Source organism: Hylobates moloch, unplaced genomic scaffold (genome assembly GCF_009828535.3).
Source record: "Hylobates moloch isolate HMO894 unplaced genomic scaffold, HMol_V3 SCAFFOLD_3, whole genome shotgun sequence".
In the NCBI taxonomy this organism is placed as follows: domain Eukaryota; kingdom Metazoa; phylum Chordata; class Mammalia; order Primates; family Hylobatidae; genus Hylobates; species Hylobates moloch.
In genome coordinates, this window is record NW_026652278.1 from 171,895,882 (window position 1) to 171,916,824 (window position 20,943).

The following is a 20,943-nucleotide window of genomic DNA, read 5'->3' on the forward strand; positions in this document are numbered from 1 at the left end:
CTCCCCAGTAGCTAGGATTACAGGCATACACCACCACGCCCCGCTAATTTTTGTATTTTTAGTACAGACAGGGTTTCACCATGTTGGCCAGGATGGTCTCGAACTCCTGACCTCAGGTAATCCACTCGCCTCGGCCTCCCAAAGTGCTGGGATTACAGGTGTGAGCTACCGCGCCTGGCCGGAAATTTCTTTATGCAAATTAAAGGGCCTGAAATTTGTGTTTCCTATAGGGGTGGAAGGCTTCCATGGCTCCACATGGAATAAGACTGCAGAGGGATTGCAAAAGAGAGTCAACATCTTTTTTTTTTTTTTTTTTGAGACAGTCACTCTGTTGCCCAAGCTGGAGTGCAGTGGCATGATCTTGGCTCACTGCAACCTCCATCTCCTGAGTTCAAGTGATTCTCATACCTGAGCCTCCCCAGTAGCTGGGAATACAGGCATGTGCCACCGTGGCTGGCTAATTCTTGTATTTTTAGTAGAGATGGGGTTTTCGCCATGTTGGCCAGGCTGATCTTGAACTCTTAGGCTGAAGGGATCCACCTTCCTTGGCCTCCCAAAGTACTGGGATTATAGGCGTGAGCCACCGCACCCAGCCATACTTTCAATAGTAGGTTTACATCTATTGTATGGAGCAAAAAAAGTTCTCAACTACAGCCTCAACATTTTGTACTTGACAGGTGTGGTGGCTCACACCTGTAATCCCAGCACTTTGGGAAGCTGAAGAGGGAGGATGGATTGAGGCCAGGAGTTTGAGATTCACCTGGGCAACATATTGAAGCCGCCATCTCGACATAAAATTAAAAAATTATCCAGGTGTGGTGGCCTGTGCCTGTAGTCCTAGCTACTTGGAAGGCTAAGGCAAAAGACTGCTTGAGCCCAGGAGTTGGGGGCTGCAGTGAGCTATGATTGTGCCACTGCATTCCAGCCTGGGCATCAGAGACAGACCCTGTAACAAATAAAAATATAAAAATTCTGTACCTTACAGCATGGTAGAGAAAACCAAGGCTTGGACTTTGAGGACTATTGTTTGTTTTTTGAGACACAGCCTCACTCTGTCACCCAGACTAGAGTGCAGTGGCACGCTCATGGCTCACTGTAGCCTCAACCTCCTGGGCTCAAGTGATCTTCCCACCTCAACCTCCTGAGCAGGTGGGACTACAGGTGCGAGCTACTGTGTCCGGAATTGGTGGGTTCTTGGTCTCACTGACTTCGAGAATGAAGCTGCAGACCCTCGTGGTGAGTGTTACAGTTCTTAAAGGCGGCATGTCTGGAGTTTGTTCCTTCTGATGTTCAGGTGTGTTTGGAATTTCTTCCTTCTGGTGGGTTAGTGGTCTCGCTGGCTCAGGAGTGAAGCTGCAGACCTTCGCAGTGAGTGTTACAGCTCTTAAGGCGGCGTGTCTGGAGTTGTTCATTCCTCCAGGTGGGCTCGTGGTCTCGCTGGCTCAGGAGTGAAGCTGCAGACCTTCGTGGTGAGTGTTACAGCTCATAAAAGCAGTGTGGACCTAAAGAGTGAGCAGTAGCAAGATTTACTGCAAAGAGCAAAAGAACAAAGCTTCCACAGTGTGGAAGGGGACCCGAGCGGGTTGCCACTGCTGGCGCAGGCAGCCTGCTTTTATTCTCTTATCTGGCCCCACCCACGTCCTGCTGATTGGTAGAGCCCAGTGGTCTGTTTTGACAGGGCGCTGATTGGTGCGTTTACAATCCCTGAGCTAGACACAAAGGTTCTCTGTGTCCCCACTAGATTGACTAGATACAGAGTGTCGACACAAAGGTTCTCCAAGGCCCCACCAGAGTAGCTAGATACAGAGTGTGGATTGGTGCATTCACAAACCCTGAGCTAGACACAGGGTGCTGATTGGTGTGTTTACAAACCTTGAGCTAGATACAGAGTGCCGATTGGTGTATTTACAATCCCTGAGCTAGACATAAAGGTTCTCCACGTCCCCACCAGACTCAGGAGCCCAGCTGGCTTCACCCAGTGGATACCGCACCGGGGCTGCAGGTGGAGCTGCCTGCCAGTCCCGGTGCCGTGTACCCGCACTCCGCAGCCCTTGGGTGGTTGATGGGACTGGGTGCCGTGGAGCAGTGGGTGGCACTCGTCGGGGAGGCTTGGGCCGCACAGGAGCCCATGGAGGGGGTAGGAGGCTCAGGCATGGCAGGCTGCAGGTCCCGAGCCCTGCCCGGCAGGAAGGCAGCTAAGGCCCAGTGAGAAATCGAGTGCAGCGCTGGTGGGCTGGCACTGCTGGGGGACCCAGTACACCCTCCGCAGCCGCTGGCCCGGGTGCTAAGCCCTTCATTGCCCGAGGCCAGCAGGGCCAGCCGGCCGGCTCCTCCGAGTGCGGGTCCTGCCAAGCCCACGCCCACCCGGAACTCCAGCTGGCCCGCAAGCGCCGTGGGCAGCCCCGGTTCTTGCTTGTGCCTCTCCCTCCACACCTTCCTGCAAGCTGCGGGAGCCGGCTCTGGCCTTGACCAGCCCAGAAAGGGGCTCCCACAGTGCAGTGGTGGGCTGAAGGGCTCCTCAAGTGCCGCCAAAGTGGGAGCCCAGGCAGAGGAGGCGCCGAGAGCGAGCGAGGGCTGTGAGGACTGCCAGCACGCTGTCACCTCTCACTACCATTCCTGGCTAATTTTATTGTATTTTTTGTGGAAACAGAGTTTCACCATGTTGCCCAGACTGGTCTCGAACTCCTGGGCTCAAGCAGTGCCTGAGTCAGCCTCCTAAAGTGGTAGATTACAGTCATGAGCCACCACGTCTGGCCCTATTGTTACTAATACTCCACATTACCATAAAAAGACTTTGATATGACTATTAATTAGAGAATGTTTGATTTTTAAACAGGACTATGTTCATATGATTGATCATTAGGGATTTAAATCTGAAAACTAAATAAAATGACTTCTCATTCCTTGGGCCTGGCAGGAGTTTAAAAGTGTTTCTTTCTATAGTAAATGCTTTTGTCCTTCAAAGGCGTCTACTAGGAATCTATGAGTGTATTTCCCATGACTGAGACAATGTATTTTCCTATTGGTGACATTTCCATTTATAGGATTTTCCATGGCCCACTCCACAGGGACATTTTTCTCGTGGAGTTCCATTGCTCCTCTTGGTCAGGATTTTAAATGGCTCCCGACTCTGGGGCCTTCATGTCTGCAGGAAATACTCAAGCAACATTGCGCCTGACAAACTCAGGAATGTAGGCTGATCCCAAAGTATCGACGACCCCTTCTTCATGCCTGCCTTTTCAGGAGCTAGTCGTCTCTTCTTTGTCTTTTTTGATTACTAGGTGAGATTCGGTTAATGCACTGTGTCTCTTTAATTACAGGTGAACATATTAGACTTTCTGAGAGGTCCCACTAAGTCCTCCCTCCCAACCTGAGGTTTTTCCCACCCTCTTTCTCTGGAGGACTCCACAGCACAGCCATCTCTATAGTCATCTTCACTACCTATTTACCTTTTAAAATACTTAATGGAGACTAGGGGCTCAAGACGCATGTACTGGCTGGGCGCGGTGGCTCATGCCTGTAATCCCAGCACTTTAGGAGGCTGGAGTAGGCGGATAACTTGAGGTCAGGAGTTCGAGACCAGCCTGGCCAACATGGTGAAACCCCATCTCTACTAAAAATACAAAAAAATAGTGCCCCAGAAGAGCCTCGTCCTGGGCGGCAGTGGCGCGGTGGTTGCTGTGATGGTCACAGGGCTGGGCGGCTGACCGCTAGGCTAGGAGAGGGCCCAGCGCCCCAAATCTTGGTGGCTGCTGCTGGAGCACGGCCTGTGCCATGGCCACATCCGCCGCCTCCTCGGAGCATTTCAAGAAGCTGCTTGAAATCTTCTGTGGCCTCCATGAAGACCTACAAGGGGTGCCCGAGTGGCTGCTGGGGACGGCGAAGACTGAAGAGAAGTTGATCAGGGATTTTGATGAAAAGCAACAGGAAGCAAATTAAATGCTGGCAGGGATGGAGGAGGAGCTATGTTATGTCTTTCCATAACCCCATGATGTCTAAGCTTCGAAACTACCGGAAGGACCTTGCCAAACTCCATCCAGAGGTGAGAAGCACGCCTTTGACAGCCACACCAAGAGGGCGAGGAGACATGAAATATGGCATATATGCTGTAGAGAATGAGCATATGAATCGGCTATAGTCTCAAAGGGCAATGCTTCTGCAAGGCCCTGAAAGCCTGAACCGGGCCACCCAAAGTATTGAATGTTCTCATCAGATTGCCACGGAGACTGACCAGATTGGCTCAGAAACCACAGAAGAGCTGGGGGAACAACGAGACCATTTAGAACACACCAAGAGTAGACTGGTAAACACAACTAAAAACTTGAACAAAAGTCGAAAGATTCTCTGTTCAATATCCAGAAAAGTGACAACAAGCTGCTGCTTTCCATCATCATCTTACTGGAGCTCGCCATCCTGGGAGGCCTGGTTTACTACAGATTCTTTCGCAACCATTGAACTTCCTGTAGGGAAAGGTTTGTGGACCAGAACTTTCACCTTGTGAATGCAAGATGTTAGGGATGTGGATGTGTGTCCGGAATTTTTGGTCTCACTGACTTCAAGAATGAAACCGTGGACCCTTGTGGTGAGTGTTATAGCTCTTAAGGTGGCGCGTCTGGAGTTTGTTCCTTCTGATGTTCGGAGTTTCTTACTTCTGGTGGGTTCGTGGTCTCGCTGGCTCAGGAGTGAAGCTGCGGACCTTCGCGGTGAGTGTTACAGCTCTTAAGGCAGCAAGTCTGGAGTTGTTCATTCCTCCCAGTGGGTTCATGGTCTCGCTGGCTTCAGGAGTGAAATTGCAGACCTTCGCGGTGAGTGTTACAGCTCATAAGGGCAGTGTGGACCCAAAGAGTGAGCAGCAGCAAAATTTATTGCAAAAACCAAAAGAACAAAGCTTCCACAGTGTGAAAGCGGACCAGAGCGAGTTGCCACTGCTGGCTAGGGCAGCCTGCTTTTATTCTCTTATCTGGCCCCACCCACATCCTGCTGATTGGTCCATTTTACAGAGAGCCAAGTGGTCTGTTTTGACAGGGCGCTGATTGGTGCATTTACAATCCCTGAGCTAGACACAAAGGTTCTCCACGTCCCCACCAGATTAGCTAGATACAGAGTGTCGATTGGTGCATTCACAAACCCTGAGCTAGACACAGGGTGCTGATTGGTGTGTTTACAAACCTTGAGCTAGATACAGAGTGTTGATTGGTGTATTTACAATCCCTTAGCTATACATAAAGGTTCTCCACGTCCCCACCAGACTCAGGAGCCCAGCTGGCTTCACCCAGTGGATACCACACCAGGGGCTGCAGGTGGAGCTGCCTGCCAGTCCTGCGCCATGCACCCACACTCCTCAGCCCTTGGGTGGTTGATGGGACTGGACTCCGAGGAGCAGGGGGTGGCACTCCTGGGGGAGGCTCGGGCCGCACAGGAGCCCACGGAGGGGGAGGGGAGGCTCAGGCATGGCAGGCTGCAGGTCCCGAGCCCTGCCCTGCGGGAAGGCAGCTAAGGCCCGGCGAGAAATTGAGCACAGCAGCTGCTGGCCCAGGTGCTAAGCCCCTCACTGCTCGGAGCGGGTGGGGCTGGCCGGCTGCTCCGAGGGCGGGTCCGCCAAGCCCACGACCACCCGGAACTCGCGCTGGCCCGCAAGCACTGCGTGCAGCCCTGGTTCCCGCCCGTGCCTCTCCCTCCACACCTCCCTGCAAGCTGAGGGAGTTGGCCCCGGCCTTGGCCAGCCCAGAAAGGGGCTCCCACAGTGCAGCGGCAGGCTGAAGGGCTCCTCAAGTGCCGCCAAAGTGGGAGCTCAGGCAGAGGAGATGCCAAGAGCAAGCGAGGGCTGTGAGGACTGCCAGCATGCTGTCACCTCTCAGATGGAATAAGCATATTGCTGCTGTGGGCTAACAGTTCAGGCATGCACTGTGTAACCAGGCTGTGGCAGGAGGCAGGAAAGATGGAAAGCCACTTAAATGTGAAGGAACAGCAATAACACCAGTATGATATACCAAGGTAATAAATGCTGTTTATGACTTCTTTAAAAAAAAAATACAAAAACTAGCTGGGCAAGGCGGCGCAGGCCTGTAAGCCCAACTACTTGGGAGGCTGAGGCAGGAGAATCACTTGAACCCAGGAGGTGGAGGTTGCAGTGAGCCGAGATCGCACCACTGCACTCCAGTCTGGGTGACGGAGCGAGTCTCTGTTTCAAAAAAAAAATTAAAAAAAGACGCATTTATCTATGCTAAAGTTTTTGCATGATGGTTTATTTGGAATGTAACATATACAGACTCATTGCCTCTACTAAAATTTTGACAGGAACGGTCCCAATTAACATCCTATAACATCCATAAATGCCTGTATATGCGTAGCAAATCTCTGGCTTCTTTTGGGAAGAAACTGGCTCTTCCTCTGGGAAGAGAAGCTGCAGGGTCCGAGGTCAGGGGCAGAACTGTACATATTTTATTGATATCCCTTTTTACTGTTTGCATGTACTATGTGCACGTACTACTTTAAAAAAATTCAAATAAAGAGAAAATATATAAATAAGGAGAAGATAACTTCTGCATAAATGGATATTAATATCATGCTCTTGGTTGGGACAATTTGTCATTGTAGAATTGTTCAGTCCTCCAAAGTTAATCTATAAATGTGGTGCAATACTAATAAAAATCCTATCAAGATTTTTTGCAAGAATTTGACAAATAAATGCTAAAATATTTGTGAATAAATAAACCTCCACACACTAGCTAATATAATTGAAAAAGAATTATATTATTATTATATATATATAAGAATTATATAAAGAATTGAAAAAAAAGAGGAAAGAATTGCCTATCAATATAAAGTCACAGTATCCAGCCAACAAAATTTTAAATTTCTGTATTTGGGGTAGTGGGCATAGAGAAAGAGCAAGGGAATGGAAGAGAGTCAAGGCACAGAGCCAGGAATGGTAGAGAATGGAGTGTGGGCCGGGAGTGGTGGCTCACGCCTGTAATCCCAACACTTTGGGAGGCCAAGGCAGGAGGATCTCTTGAGGTCAGGAGTTCGAGACCAGCCTTGCTAACATGGTGAAACCCTGTCTCTACTAAAAATACAAAAATTAACTGGGCATGGTGGCATGCACCTATAGTCTCAGCTGCTTAGGAAGCTGAGGCATGAAAATTGCTTAAACCTGGGAGGCGGAGATTGCAGTGAGCCGAGATCATGCCACTGCACTCCAGCCTGGGTGGCAGAGCAAGACTCTGAAAAAAAAAAGAACGGAGTATGCACGATAGCTGAATCACCTGGGGGTGGCATGACAAATCCTAGGGGAAATGGTCATTTAGTGAAAATGGAAAAATGGCTTGCTTCATGGAAGAGAAAATAAATTATGTCTCTACTATATACAACATAAAAAATAAACCTTAATTAGGTTAAAAGTGTGAAAGATAAAAACAATATATTTATTTATTATTTATATTTTTTTTGAGAGGGAGTCTTGCTCTGTCACCCAGGCTGGAGTGTGATGGTGCCATCTTGACTCACTGCAACCTCTGCCTCCCAGGCTCAAGCATTCTCATGAATCAGCCTCCTGAGTAGCTAGGATTACAGACACCCACCACCCCACCCAGCTAATTTTTGTATTTTTAGTAGAGACAGGGTTTCACCATGTTGGCTAGGCTGGTCTCAAACTCCTGACCTCAAGTGATCTGCTGGTGAGGTTGAGAATCTCTTTATGAAAATTCCTACTCATAGCCTTTGACTAATCTTCCTTTAGGGTTTCCTGTTTTATCTTGCTGATGTTCAGAAGTTCTTTTTCTTGAGACAGTCTCACTCTGTTGCCTAGGCTGGAGTGCAGTGGCACGATCTCGGTTCACTGCAACCTCTGCCTCCCTGGTTCAAGCGATTCTGGTGCATCAACCTCCTGAGTAGCTGGGATTACAGGTGCCCGCCACCATGCAGGGCTAATTTTTGTATTTTTAGTAGAGACAGGGTTTCACCATGTTGGCCAGGCTGCTCTCAAACTCCTGACCTCAGGTGATCCACCTGCCTCGGCCTCCCAAAGTGTTGGGATTACAGGCGTGAGCCACCGTGCCTGGCCTGCAGAAGTTCTTTGTAGCTATTTATCCCTTTATTGCTTTTATATATTGTATTTCTTTCCAGTCTGTTACCTATGTGTTAACATGGTCTATTCTTTCTTTGAACAAAACTATTTAATTTTGGTGTACTCATATTCATTTGTGAACTGAGGATCTTGTTTAAGAATCTTTTCCACTCTGATGTTTTAAAAATATTTTTCTTTTTTAAAAATTGGTTTTGGCTGGGCATAGTGGCTCACACCTGTAATCCCAAGCACTGTGGGAGGCCAGAGCAGAAGGATCACTTGAGCCCAGGAGTTTGAGACCAGCTTGGGCAACATAGTGAGACTTCATCTTTATTTAAAAAAAAAAAAAATTGGCCAGGTGGGGTGGCTCATGTCTGTAATCCCAGCATTTTGGGAAGTCGAGACGGGTGGATCACCTGAGGTCAGGAGTTCAAAACCAGCCTAGCCAATGTGGTGAAACCCCGTCTCTACTAAAAATACAAAAGTTAGCTGGGCGTGGTGGTGGGTGCCTGTAATCTCAGCTACTCGGAAGGATGAGGCGGGAGAATCACCTGAACCTGGGAGGCAGAGGTTGTAGTGAGCCGAGATCATGCCATTGCACTCCAGCCTGGATGACAAGAGTGAAACTCCGTCTCAAAAAAAATAAAAATAAAAATAAAAGATCTTTTTAGGCCACACACAGTGGTTCATGCCTGTAATCCGAGCAATTTGGGAGGCTGAGGCAGGAGGATCACTGGAACCCAGGAGTTTGAGACCAGCCTGGGCAACATATGGGGACATCATCTGTATCAAAAACAGAGGTTAGTCTAGTGTGGTGGCACACATCTGTGGTCCCAGCTACCCAGGAGGCTGAGGCAGGAAGATAGTTTGAGGCTGGGAGGTCAAGGCTGCAGTGAGCTGTGATCAGAATACTGCACTCCAGGCTGGGTGACAGAGTGAGACCCTGTCTCAGAAAAAAAAAAAAAAAAAAAAGATTCTTTTAATTTGTATAGGATAATGGAAGGACTTTTATTGGAAACCAGAGGACCTGGCTCCACTATTCAGTAGCTATCTGACCTCCATGTTAGAATCTAGCCTCTGTAAGCCTATTTCTTCATCTGTGAAAAGCTGCCTACCTCAGTGTCAGTGTAAAGAACAAACCAAAAATATTCAGTGAAATGTAAAGAGTTATAAACAAAAACCTAAGGATTTATTAAAACTCTTCTTTGATGTGAAATGGCAGCTCTCCTAATCATTTTCTTAAATGGATCTATAAAACTGAATTCAAACATAACTTTAAAGGGAAACATGCTATTTAAGAAAAAAAATCTATTTCTTGGTCAGTTACTTTCGAACCACGTAGGAGGTGGAATGTGTATATTAGAAGACTCTGGGGAATTTAAAGATATTAAGGAATGACAGTTGGCTATGAGCCAGCCTTTATTTGCTCTTTAGAATAAACTCAGTACTTCCCTCAGAGAGAAATGTTCATCGTTTCAGGACAAGTGTTATTTATCACATTACAAAAAAACTCAAATATGTAAAATTGTTAATGTATGTTACATTATTTTAACCAGCAAAAAAAATGTATGGAAATCTAACTTTGCACATAAAAATGATTCATTTATCAAAAAACGACATCCTATTTCAAATTCACCATAAACATTTTTGGCTGGGTGCGGTAGCTCACGCCTGTAAACCCAGCACTTTGAGAGGCTGAGGCAAGTGGATCACGAGGTCAGGAGATAGAGACCATCCTGGCTAACACGGTGAAACCCCATCTCTAAAAATACAAAAAAATAAATAAATAAACAAAATTAGCCAGGTGTGGTGGCAGGCGCCTGTAGTCCCAGCTACTTGGGAGGCTGAGGCAGGAGAATGGCATGAACCTGGGAGGCGGAGCTTGCAGTGAGCTGAGATCACACCACTGCACTCCAACCTGGGTGACAGAGCGAGACTCTATCTCAAAAAAAAAAAAAAAAAGTCCCTCTTTTTCCTGATAATTCTCTTTGTCTGGAAATCTACATTATGTGATAAATAGCCACTCCAACCTTCTTATGCTTATATTTTGTGCCTATCGTTTTCCATCCATTTACTTTCAACCTATCTGTTTTTATATTTAAATAGCATCATTGATAGACAGCATGTAATTGCCTTACTTTTTAATGCATTCTGACAATCCTTGCATTTTAATTGGAGTTTTTAGTTTATTCAAATACAATGTAATTATTGCTATGGCCGAATTTAGCAAAACGGTCTTTGAGTTGCTTTTTTGTGGTTGCCCAAGAGATGACAATAAACAACCTTAACTTTTCATAGTGTTTTTAAAGTTAATATTGTGCCACATCAAGTAAAATACAAGCCCCTTACACTCTACCTGTACTTTAATTAGTTGTCAAATGCATCACATTTCCATGTTACAAATTTCATTACAGGGTTTGTTACAACTTTTGCTTTGAACAGTCACATATTTTAAAGAAATTATGAGGAAAAGGAGTCTTTTATATTTACCCACATATTTACCTTTCTGAGCCTCTTCCTTCCTTCCTGAACATTCAGGTTTCCATCTGGTATTATTTCCCTCCTGTCTAAAGAACTTCATTTAGCATCTCTTGTAGCACAGGTCTGCTAGTGACAGATTCTAAGTTTTAAGTAAAAATGTATTTAATTTGCCCTCATTATTGCATGATATTTTCATTTCATCTGTAAGATTATTTCCAGATAAAGGGTTGATGCTTTCTTTTTTTTCAGAACTTTAAATATGTCATTTCACTGGATTCTGATGAAAAGTCAATGGCATTTCAAATCTTTGTTCCCCTCATAAAATGTCATTTTCCTTTGGTTACTCTAAAGATATTCTTTTTATTTTTCCCTTTCAATGGTTTGGCTGTGTTTTGTTTTTTGTTTTTGTTTCTGAGATGAAGTCTTGCTATGTTGTCCAGGCTGGTCTCAAACTTCTGGGCCCAAGTGATCCTCCCACCTCAGCTTCCTGAGTAGCTGGGACTACAGGTGGACGCCACTGTACCCAGCCTCATTTTTGAAATTTAAATACAAAAAGTGAGCACTGGCTTTTTAAAAACATGCACACAGGCCGGTCACGGTGGCTCACACCTGTAATCCCAGCACTTTGGGAGGCAGAGGTGGGTGCATCACCTGAGGCCAGGAGTTTGAAGCCAGCCTGGCCAACATGGCAAAACCCCATCTCTACTAAAAATACAAAAAATTAGCTGGGCATGGTGGTGGGTGCCTGTAATCCCAGTTACTTGGGAGTCTGAGGCAGGAGAACTGCTTAAACCTGGGAGATGGAGGTTGTAGTGAGCCGAGATCACACCACTGTACTCCAGCCTGGGCGAGAGAGACTCTTATCTCAAAAAACAAACAAATAAAACATACGTACAAGTCTAACAGCCAAAATGCACAGAGGAAATGATCTCCTACTCTGTCCTCCAAGGTTCCCATTCTGTGATTGAATTTGCTGCTGGCCTTCCTCCTTTACAACATACATAGAAATCCACAGCATCCACTTTATACTACAGCTGTAATGCATTTTGTCTGCTTCATGCCATGTGCACATCCTTCCTCATTCTGACTGATGGTCAAGGATACATCCCTCCACTAGCATCAGTTCCTGCCCTACAATGGGATAGTGAGAAGATCAGTTAGGAAAAATCTAGTAAAAGTGGTAGGGTGGCTGGAGATGGAGTAACCCTCTGCACTGATGTACTGTGGTATCTGAGTGAGGAGAGAAAAAATAGGGCAGAAAAGCATGGAGGACACAGTTGCAACTTGGGAGTCTCTCTGTGAAACGCTGTGAGGAGGATTCTCCTGACCTGATTTAGATAGATCAATGTGCCAAAGTAAAGAAAAAAATCCAAATCATCAGCAGTCTAGAGACTTGAATTTCAAACTTCTCCCACCAAGATGGCTCATATATGGCAGTAACAATCTAGATCTCTCCAGGATTGAAGGGAGAGCCTGTGGTAGGCCCCGTGGTAGGCCCTAGAAAGTATCCACTGCTGCTTCTAGTTGCTGCTATTGTTCCACTTGTGACTTAGTCTCAAAGACAACAGAAGAGCCAGGAGTATAAAGAAAGTGGTTGCAATCCACAAGGCTGTTCTAGAAAATCTGTATATCTTTTGAGCCATGAAGAGGGAGAGATCAGAAATGGATCCAGCTACAGACCAGAGCTCTTTGGGAGCATCTCCATTTGACGCCATTGTCATGATGGGTCTCATTTAGCTCCTGTGGCTCCTATTCCACCCCCTCCTCAGTCTCCTCTATGTTGCCTTTTGGACACAATTTGGGGACGGGGTACCCCCATGCCATGGCAGCAGCAAATAATGGGCATGCATTTTCTCTTTCCTTTCTGGAACCCTATACATGTTAGATCTTTTTGTATTGTCCTGTCTCTTAGGCACCATTCCTTATTTTATTTTCCTTTCTGATCTTCAGATTGAATAATTTCTATTGCTTTACCTTCAAATTCACAGATACTTTCTTCTGTTATTTCTATTCTGATCTTTTTTTTTTTTTTTTTTTTTTTTTTTTTTTCTTGTTGCCCAGGCTGGAGTGCAATGGTGTGATCTCTGCTCACTGCAACCTCCACCTCCTGGGCTCAAGCGATTCTCCTGCCTCAGCCTCCTGAGTGGCTGGGATTATAGGCATGCACCACCACGCCCAGCTAATTTTGTATTTTTAGTAGAGATGGGGTTTCTCCATGTTGGTAAGGCTTGTCTCAAACTCCCAACCTCAGGTGATCCACCTGCCTCCGCCTCCCAAAGTGCTGGGATTACAGATGTGAGCCACCGCACCTGGCCTCTATTCTGATCTTAAGGCTATCCAGCAAAATTTCATTTTAAATATTATATTTTCAATGTTAGCATTAACCTTTGGTTCTTTTTTATGGTTTCTTTTTCTCTTCTGTGATTTCCTATCTTTTCATTCATTATGAGTATATTTTCCTCCAAATCCTTGGGCATAGTTTTGACAGCTGCTCTAAAATTTTTGTCTCTAATTCCAACATCTGGTTCATCCTGGGATAACTGATTGACTTTGAGTCACATTTTCTTATTTTTTCGGATGCCTGGTAATTTTAGATTCTTTCCTGGACACTTGGATGAACTCAAACTTCTCAGTTCAGTTATTTAAGCCTTATATGGTCTGCTTGGAGTCTGCTGTGTACATGTGTAGTTTAGGTTTGGCAAGAAATTTGGGCAGTTTCTATATAGTCTTTAAGGCTCCTCCTTTGTGAATCTCTCTTTTCTGTGATTTCTCCTCTACTTCCCATTGCTGTGTGTTTGCATCCCTCCTCGTCACCTCTTTGGTGAGGGAGGGATTTCTACTATAAGGTTATGGGAATAGGCTAAACACAACACTAGGCACTACACAGATGAGACTGACAGCAGTGTACTAGTCACATAAACTCACAGCCTAGCAGAGGAGAACACCCACTCCACACAGGGCCAGGTGGGGCCTGCACCTGGAAATAGAGAACAACCATGGGTACAGGGTTTGTAGTATCAAGAGGATGAGGTCGCTCCTGGTTCCCGAGGGAGGATGTGACTGGTGTGGATGAATAATTCCATAAGCTGTCAGGGAACTAAAACCTGTGACTCAGGAATAAGCAGGAAATGTGCCTGATCCTTGAGCTAAGGAGCGGAGTGTGGACAGGAACTTGTAGTTAGGCCATTCAAGGGCCTCCTGATTTTACCAGATATCAAGGCAATACATGGTATTAACTTTAGACCATACACCACCCTGTGGTTGTCCTGGACTCCAACCTCTGGCTCTTCAAGCCAGTAAGTCTGCAAGTTTGAAAGTTATAGTCATTCTACATGATACTGATGAGGACCTGCCCCAAGGCTAAATGACATTCTTATATAATGAAACTCATGAACTGCTATTTCCTTCTTCCAAGTGTGGACTCCTGTCCAGAATTTGCCTTCTTTTTCTTGCTCTCCACTGCCTTTTGGTAGATTTAAAAATTCTGTTCAGAATGTATAGCTGTTATTTGCAGAAACACTGATCTGACAGGAGCTATCTGGCCATTACAGGAAGCAGAACCTTCAAAGTTCCTTCTTAATCTGGGCTGCTTACAGTCTGCCCTGCACATGTGTAGTTCAGGTAAACTGCTTTGGACACAAGCAGCTTAACCACACAACTGAAGGAATTATCAGGTGTGACTGATTATAATAGGAATTGGCATGGAGTCTCTGGGATAATAACACATGAGAACATTATCCTACAGCTGAAATCCGTAAAAAATTTTTGCATAAAACACTTAAATTTTGATTTAGTACAAATTTAGATTCCATACAAATAATTCATCAAACTTGAGTTGAGCTTGGAATATATCAGATAAAACCCAAGAAAAAAGTTTTTTGTTTTACAGTTTTTACATACTGCTAAAGTACATATGGGGGAAAATTATGGCTATCATTTGATAATGCAGTCCTATATCTCTTCTTAAATACCTACCATCTTTCATTAGCCTTGCTTGACTTTTACCAATTTTAATCTCTCTTTAATTCTGCCGTCATTGCCAATTTGCTTTTATTTATACTTACGCTCATAAGCATTTCCCTAACATGTGTCATGTCCCTATAAAGACTATAAATGTCTCATGGACAAAGACCAAAGCCTTGATTTCATTTAAACCTCGACACTGGAGATACTCACATATGTTGATTATTCTTTTTCAGTGAATCCTGTCAAGACTCAGATGGACAAATTGGGCTTTAAAAAGAATCTCTTCAGTACTAGGTATATGGTTGTTTCCTTTGGTGATCCCAGAAGGCCTCACAAGACTCAATAGCAGGTTATATATTAATACGTGGCTAAGATTAATGACAGCAAAGGATACAGAGCAAAAGCAACAGGAAAAGATGCATCAGTGGAGTCCAGAGAGGTCCAATATAGGATTCTGTTGTCCTTTGCCTGCAGCTACACAGGAATTCTCTCTCTCTCTCTCTCAGCAAACTACAGACACGTGTGGAATGTCTCTGCCCACAGAATCCCACTTGAGTCTCAGGGTCTAAGGCTTTTGTGGGAGGCTATTCATGTACGCATACTCTGCTGTGGAATTGGCTATGGCGACCAAAACTCAGGGGCCCAATAATAAAACCAGGTGCCTATTTATCAATCTTGGGGTTTGTGCAATGCAACTTGGTGAGCCAGTATGGAATGGTCCAATGCTCCAGGTGTATACAACAAAATCATCATCACTAACATAAAGAACACTCCAAGGATTGCAATCCAGGGGTTGGCCAAGGTCAGAGATGGTTCCCCTGGAGACATGCAAGGCGTAAGCAACCAGAACTGCTACAGTGACTCTTTTCCTCACAAGGCCCTGCGCATCCTTGCTTATCACCTAGAACTAATTCCTGGCTTACTAATAGGAATAATACAAAGCTAATTAAGTCTGGGCATGTGAGAAGATATTTAAACCTATTTTATTGCTAAATCATTCCCTCTAGTCTCTCTACCCTACCCAACATATTCTAGCCTCCAATTTCTATCCCAGTAGATAACATTACGTTTGCATTTTGTTATTCCAGAAGGTGCATAAAGTTCTTTGTTTTTTTCTTCTCTTTTTTTTGAGATGGAGTCTCGCTCTGTCACCAGGCTGGAGGGAAATGGTGTGATCTCGGCTCACTGCAACCTCCACCTCCCGAGTTCAAGCGACTCCCCTGCCTCAGCCTTTATGAACAGGCAACATGTAGGCAGCAGTAGTTTATGCTGCTTAGAAGAGGAGGCCTAAGAAAGATAGAGCTCAAAGTTGTAAAATCTACAGGGTTCATATCCTTGTATGATTTACATTTGTATCATTTCCCCCACACACCTGCGTTACCTCCTGGATTTTCTATTTCATACAGCCTTAACAAGATCTACCTGTGGCCCAAGCCAAAACCCTAGATGATACCTCTTCTCTCCCATCCTCTAAATACAGTCACTAAACCCAGTTGATATTAGCTCCTAAAGATGCCCTGATCTATTTCCTTCTTTCCATATGACCTCATTTTCCTCTTAACTGCTCCTTTCTCTTGCTTCTCTTCCCCTCTCCCCCAGGCCATTATTCATTTCAGCAGGGTTCTCCCTCCCATTCTTTCCTAGAAAGCCAATGCACCACACACTGAAGTATAATTTTCTGAAAAAGATGTCTTACATAATGAGGTATTATTACCACTTATCTCTATTTTCGATTGTTTCCTGTATGTTATAGATCTACTAATATCTATTTTACTGGAAAACAAATTAATTATATCTCAAATTGAAAAAATATGTCCTTAGGATAGAATCAATTGCTTGGAGTTCTCTGAGCCAAAGTGCAACAGAAATAATAAGAGCTGCTTCCTGTGCCTCATCCTCTCTTTGCTTTATGACATCTGGAGTCTTCTCCCAACCTTTCTCCTTTCTCAACTGCTCTGTTCACATTCCTCTTCATTAAATATTTCTGCCAAATTTCATTCCTACAGAAAAGACCACAGTCAGAAAAGGATTCCTTGGCTAGTTAACATTTCATAGGTCCCTTCTGAGGGTGTAGGCAGATGTTATAGATGGTGTTAACATTTAACATCAATCTAAATTTGAATTTTAAAACATCTGATTCATAAAAGTGATAAGAATTGTTCCATCTGAACCTAAAATACTCAAGTGAGATCCTGCAAAAATTGTTAAAGCTCTTAGCAGCACATTGAGGGCCATACTGAATGAGAAAAGGGTTACCTAGAACCTCTCTTAAACTGCTAAAAATTTTTCACAAAAAATGTGTTTCTAAGCCAAAACTGCCTAGATTAATTCCTAAAGTGAGAAGTCTTCAGAAGCTTCAAATTTACCAGTTGTGGTACTTCTTCACTGTAATTTGTGTAATAATTTATGTGTTATTAGAATGCTGGTATACTAAGACCAGACATGACTAATAAGTAAAAAAAATTATAATAAAAGTGAACTAAATCCAACTATTTGGTGTATCTACTTATCTACTCTTTTCCTGGTAGATAATATTACATTTGCATTTTGTTATTCCAGAAAGTGCATAAAGTTCTTTGTTTCTTTTCTTTTTTTTTTGAGACGGAGTCTCGCTCTGTCGCCAGGCTGGAGTGCAATGGCGCGATCTCGGCTCACTGCAACCTCTGCCTCCCGGGTTCAAGCGATTCCCCTGCCTCAGCCTTCCAAATAGCTGGGACTACAGGCACGCGCACATCATGCAATTTTTTGTATTTTTTTTAGTAGAGATGGGGTTTCACCATGTTGGCCAGGATGGTCTCGATCTCCTGACCTCGTGATCCACCCGCCTTGGCCTCTCAAAGTGCTGGGATTACAGGCATGAGCCACCGCACCCACCCAGTTTTTTGTTTCTTTTATATTTTAGATGAAGCATAAATTTTTGTTAAAATAATACATATACCAAAAAAAGAAAAACAAATGTGCAAAAGGATAAATGAAGCCTCTAGATATTGCCAGACTATTTTTCCAGAGATATTTAATCTGAATACAAAGTTAACATTGTTTAGGATATCCTAAATGTAATATCATATAAGGAAGTCACTTGGCTTTTTGAAATTATTTTTTAATCAACATGCCAATTATCAAGTCAAAGACTAGGTTAGATATGCTATTGCTCTAACCCTGTATTACAACTATACACACACGCACACGCATACACACACACACACATATATATGCACATACACAAACACACACACAATTTTTTTTTTTTTTGAGACAGAGTCTCACTCTGTCGCCCAGGCTGAAATGCAGTGGCGCAATCTCAGCTCACTGCAAGCTCTGCCTCGTGGGCTCAAGCAATTCTCCTGCCTTAGCCTCCTGAGTAGCTGGGATTATAGATGCCTGCCACTGCACCCAGCTAATTTTTGTATTTTAGTAGAGGTGAGGTTTCGTCATGTTGGCCAGGCTGGTCTCGAACTCCTGACCTCAAGTGATCTGCTTGCCTTGGCCTCCCAAAGTGCTGGGATTACAGGCGTGAGCCACCGCACCTGGCCAGCAACTATTTTTGTTATTGAAAAGAAGTATCACAAATAGTCTCTATAAATAAAATTTGTATATCTCAGTCCCTAAATTTTAATTTTAATATTCTACTATCATCAGTAAGGGCTCAAATAATCATTTCTTTCTCTGATTCTTCTATTTCCCCTTAACATATAGCTTTTTAGCTTCTAATACTTCCCATATAATTTTCCCCCGTATCTTTTATATCTTTGTTTTTAATCAATTTTAGTACTTACTTTAGCCAGATACCAGAAGAAAATATGTGTTCTGTCACTTCAGGCACTTTTTCGAAGTCTTTTCCCTGAAGATATCATTTCTGTGATGAAAAGATGTTGTACTAAAATATCTGCAAGGTACAGTATAGTTAGAACAAGAAAATGAAAGTACATCTAGACTGCAGTTAATGAACACTACCTATGTTTTCTCAAGGTAACAACAGAGAAAAAGAAATAAAATAAGATAAATTATTTGTATTAAATGAATATTTTCATTTTCAAAATTTCGGTCTCATTTTATAGAACTGGCACATTTAAAATTACCCGATTTAGCAAAATAAGATTTAAATACAATTTTCCAGAAACATATGTATTGTGTAAAGTGAGATATACTGGTTTCATATATAAAACAGTCAGAGAATGTCAATTTATGGAAATAAATAATTTTTAAATATCTGTTACCCTTACCGGGCATGGTGGCTCATGCCTATAATCCTAGCACTTTGGGAGGCCGAGGTGGGCAGATCATGAGGTCAAGAGATCGAGACCATCCTGCTCAACATGGTGAAAACCCCTCTCTACTAAAAAATGCAAGGATTATCTGGGTGTGGTGGCGTGTGCCTGTAGTCCCAGCTACTTGGGAGGCTGAGGCAGGAGTATCACTTCAACGCAGGAGGCAGAGGTTGCAGTGAGCTGAGATCACACCACTGCACCCCAGCCTGGTGACACAGTGAGATTCATCTCAAAAAACAAAACAAAACAAAACAATGTTACCCATGAAAGATAATCAATACTTACCAAATATTGGATTAAATTAACCATGCTAAGAGCAATTAATGTAACAATAGCTCTAATAAGACCTCATTAAATAATCAAGTACTTCAAATAAACGATAGATTTAGCAAAAAGCACCTAGCCGATAGCATTAGTTTCATTTTTAAAAGACTATTCTTTAGCTAGTGCTGAAGGCATAAGGCATTGATCCTTTATACACAGTTTCTAGTACTTTTGACTGGGTGGTTACTTGAAACATTATTCTTCAGGAAATTCTGATTTTCCTTCAGAGGAGATGTTGTTAAATTTGATGCAAGACTTCACAGAAAAATATTTTATGATATCTGAGTTCTTAATTTTTTCCCATGGGCCCGCTTCTCCCTTCAATAATTGTCAGCCAGAAAAAACATAATTATTTGTTTAACTCTTAAACTTTTAGGTATATACTTATTTTATGGATTGTTATATGACACTGGGCAAGCTAAGTTATCTGGGTCCCAATACTATCACCTGTAAAAAAGCTGGTCTGTAGGTGATCTGTAATAGTGATCTCCATCCTCTTCCCCATCCTTACATAGATGATGGGTAGGATAAACTACCATCAGCAGCACTGGCTCCTCCAGCTACCCAGTTGGGCTGCTTGTTGCCTGCTCTTCCTTCCTTTGGAGAAATCGTTGATCTAAGATAACTTCAGCATTAAAAAATTACGAGTCTAGAGTGATCATGAGACTGAAAACAACTATCTGGAATCATGCAACCTTGAGATGCATTTTCTTTTTGAGACAGGGTCTCACTCTGTTGCCCAGGCTGGAGTGCAGTGGTACGATCCTAGCTCACTGCAGCCTCAAACTCATGGGCTCAAGGGATCCTCCTGCCTCAGCCTCCCAAGTAGCTGATACTATAGGTGCGCACCACTGCACCCGGCTAATTTTTAAATTTTTTGCAGAGACACGATGTCTCTGCTACTCAAGCTGTTCTCATGTTCCTGCTCTCAAGTGATCCTCCTACCTTGGCCTCCCAAAGTCTGGGGTTATAGGTGAGCCACAAGGCCAAGGCTTTTTTTTTTTTTTTTTTTTAAATAAAAACATCTTTTTTGTAAGGTTGTTAGTAAAAATAATTATAATAATAATAATACATATAAAGGAAGGGTGAAGGCTGTGCCACCACAACTTTCAATACATTCCCTTCCTGCCACTCACTTCCATTTGATGAAATCAATAGGAAAATCGCTGTACAACAAAGAGTAGCATCTGACAGGCACTGTGCCAACCTTTACCTCACACTTTCAAAGACCGGAAGAGTTAAGGCTTTAGTTTACACATGGTTTGGCTACTCTCAGACGCTAGGCAATTGTTGGGTTTCCTGATTACCTGCAAAAACATTTTCGGGTAGCAGTTTATTGAGAAAAAGGGATATCTACAAAGACAGAATATGTCATTTTTATGGATCTAGCTATTATGTTATTTGTATAGGTTGAATAACTTATATGTAGTATATCAACTATTAAATTTTGGACAAATTTTTAGGTTTTGCCAGCAAAACTAGACCAAAATTTCAATTTTGAACAGAATATAAATCTCTCTTCTCTAAATTAAAAACCCTTTCCTCTGCTTTTAAAAAACATAATTGCATAATTCAAACTCCTTCAATACTGTGACCTAGTTCCCCCTCTTGATGTTATAAAGGGCTCATGTAACTATGGTAACTAGCCAGGGAAAATTGAATGTTTTTCTGGTCAGCAATATGCAAAGTATACCATATGTGCTATTTTTTCTCTTTGGGATAGCTAAGGGGATATTATGTTTGCCTTTTTTCTTGGTTATGAAAATATGAGATCTTATTATACTGAATTTCCTCTTCACTACAATCCCAGTCATTCACACAGTCCCTTCGTTAAAACGT

General features: G+C 43.4%; 1 protein-coding gene, 1 long non-coding RNA gene and 1 pseudogene across 3 annotated transcripts in view; 2 read left to right on the forward strand and 1 right to left on the reverse strand.

Moving 5' to 3' along the window:
- CDKN2AIP (CDKN2A interacting protein) overlaps positions 1-20,943 on the forward strand; it is a 60,183-nt gene that overhangs the window by 36,850 nt on the left and 2,390 nt on the right. The gene's annotated exons all lie outside the window — the stretch shown is intronic.
- LOC116466060 (uncharacterized) overlaps positions 1-20,943 on the reverse strand; it is a 32,667-nt gene that overhangs the window by 7,288 nt on the left and 4,436 nt on the right. Inside the window, exons 1-3 of one of the 2 annotated variants that reach the window (XR_004247340.2) lie at positions 18,736-19,214; positions 18,289-18,398; positions 979-1,502 (exon numbers count right to left, since the gene is read on the reverse strand). This is a non-coding gene — a long non-coding RNA (uncharacterized LOC116466060). Of the gene's footprint in view, positions 1-978; positions 1,503-18,288; positions 18,399-18,735; positions 19,215-20,943 lie in introns of those variants that run through there. The other variant, XR_009212958.1, reaches the window with a different exon arrangement.
- Positions 3,775-4,455, forward strand: LOC116466059 (vesicle transport through interaction with t-SNAREs homolog 1B-like; annotated as a pseudogene).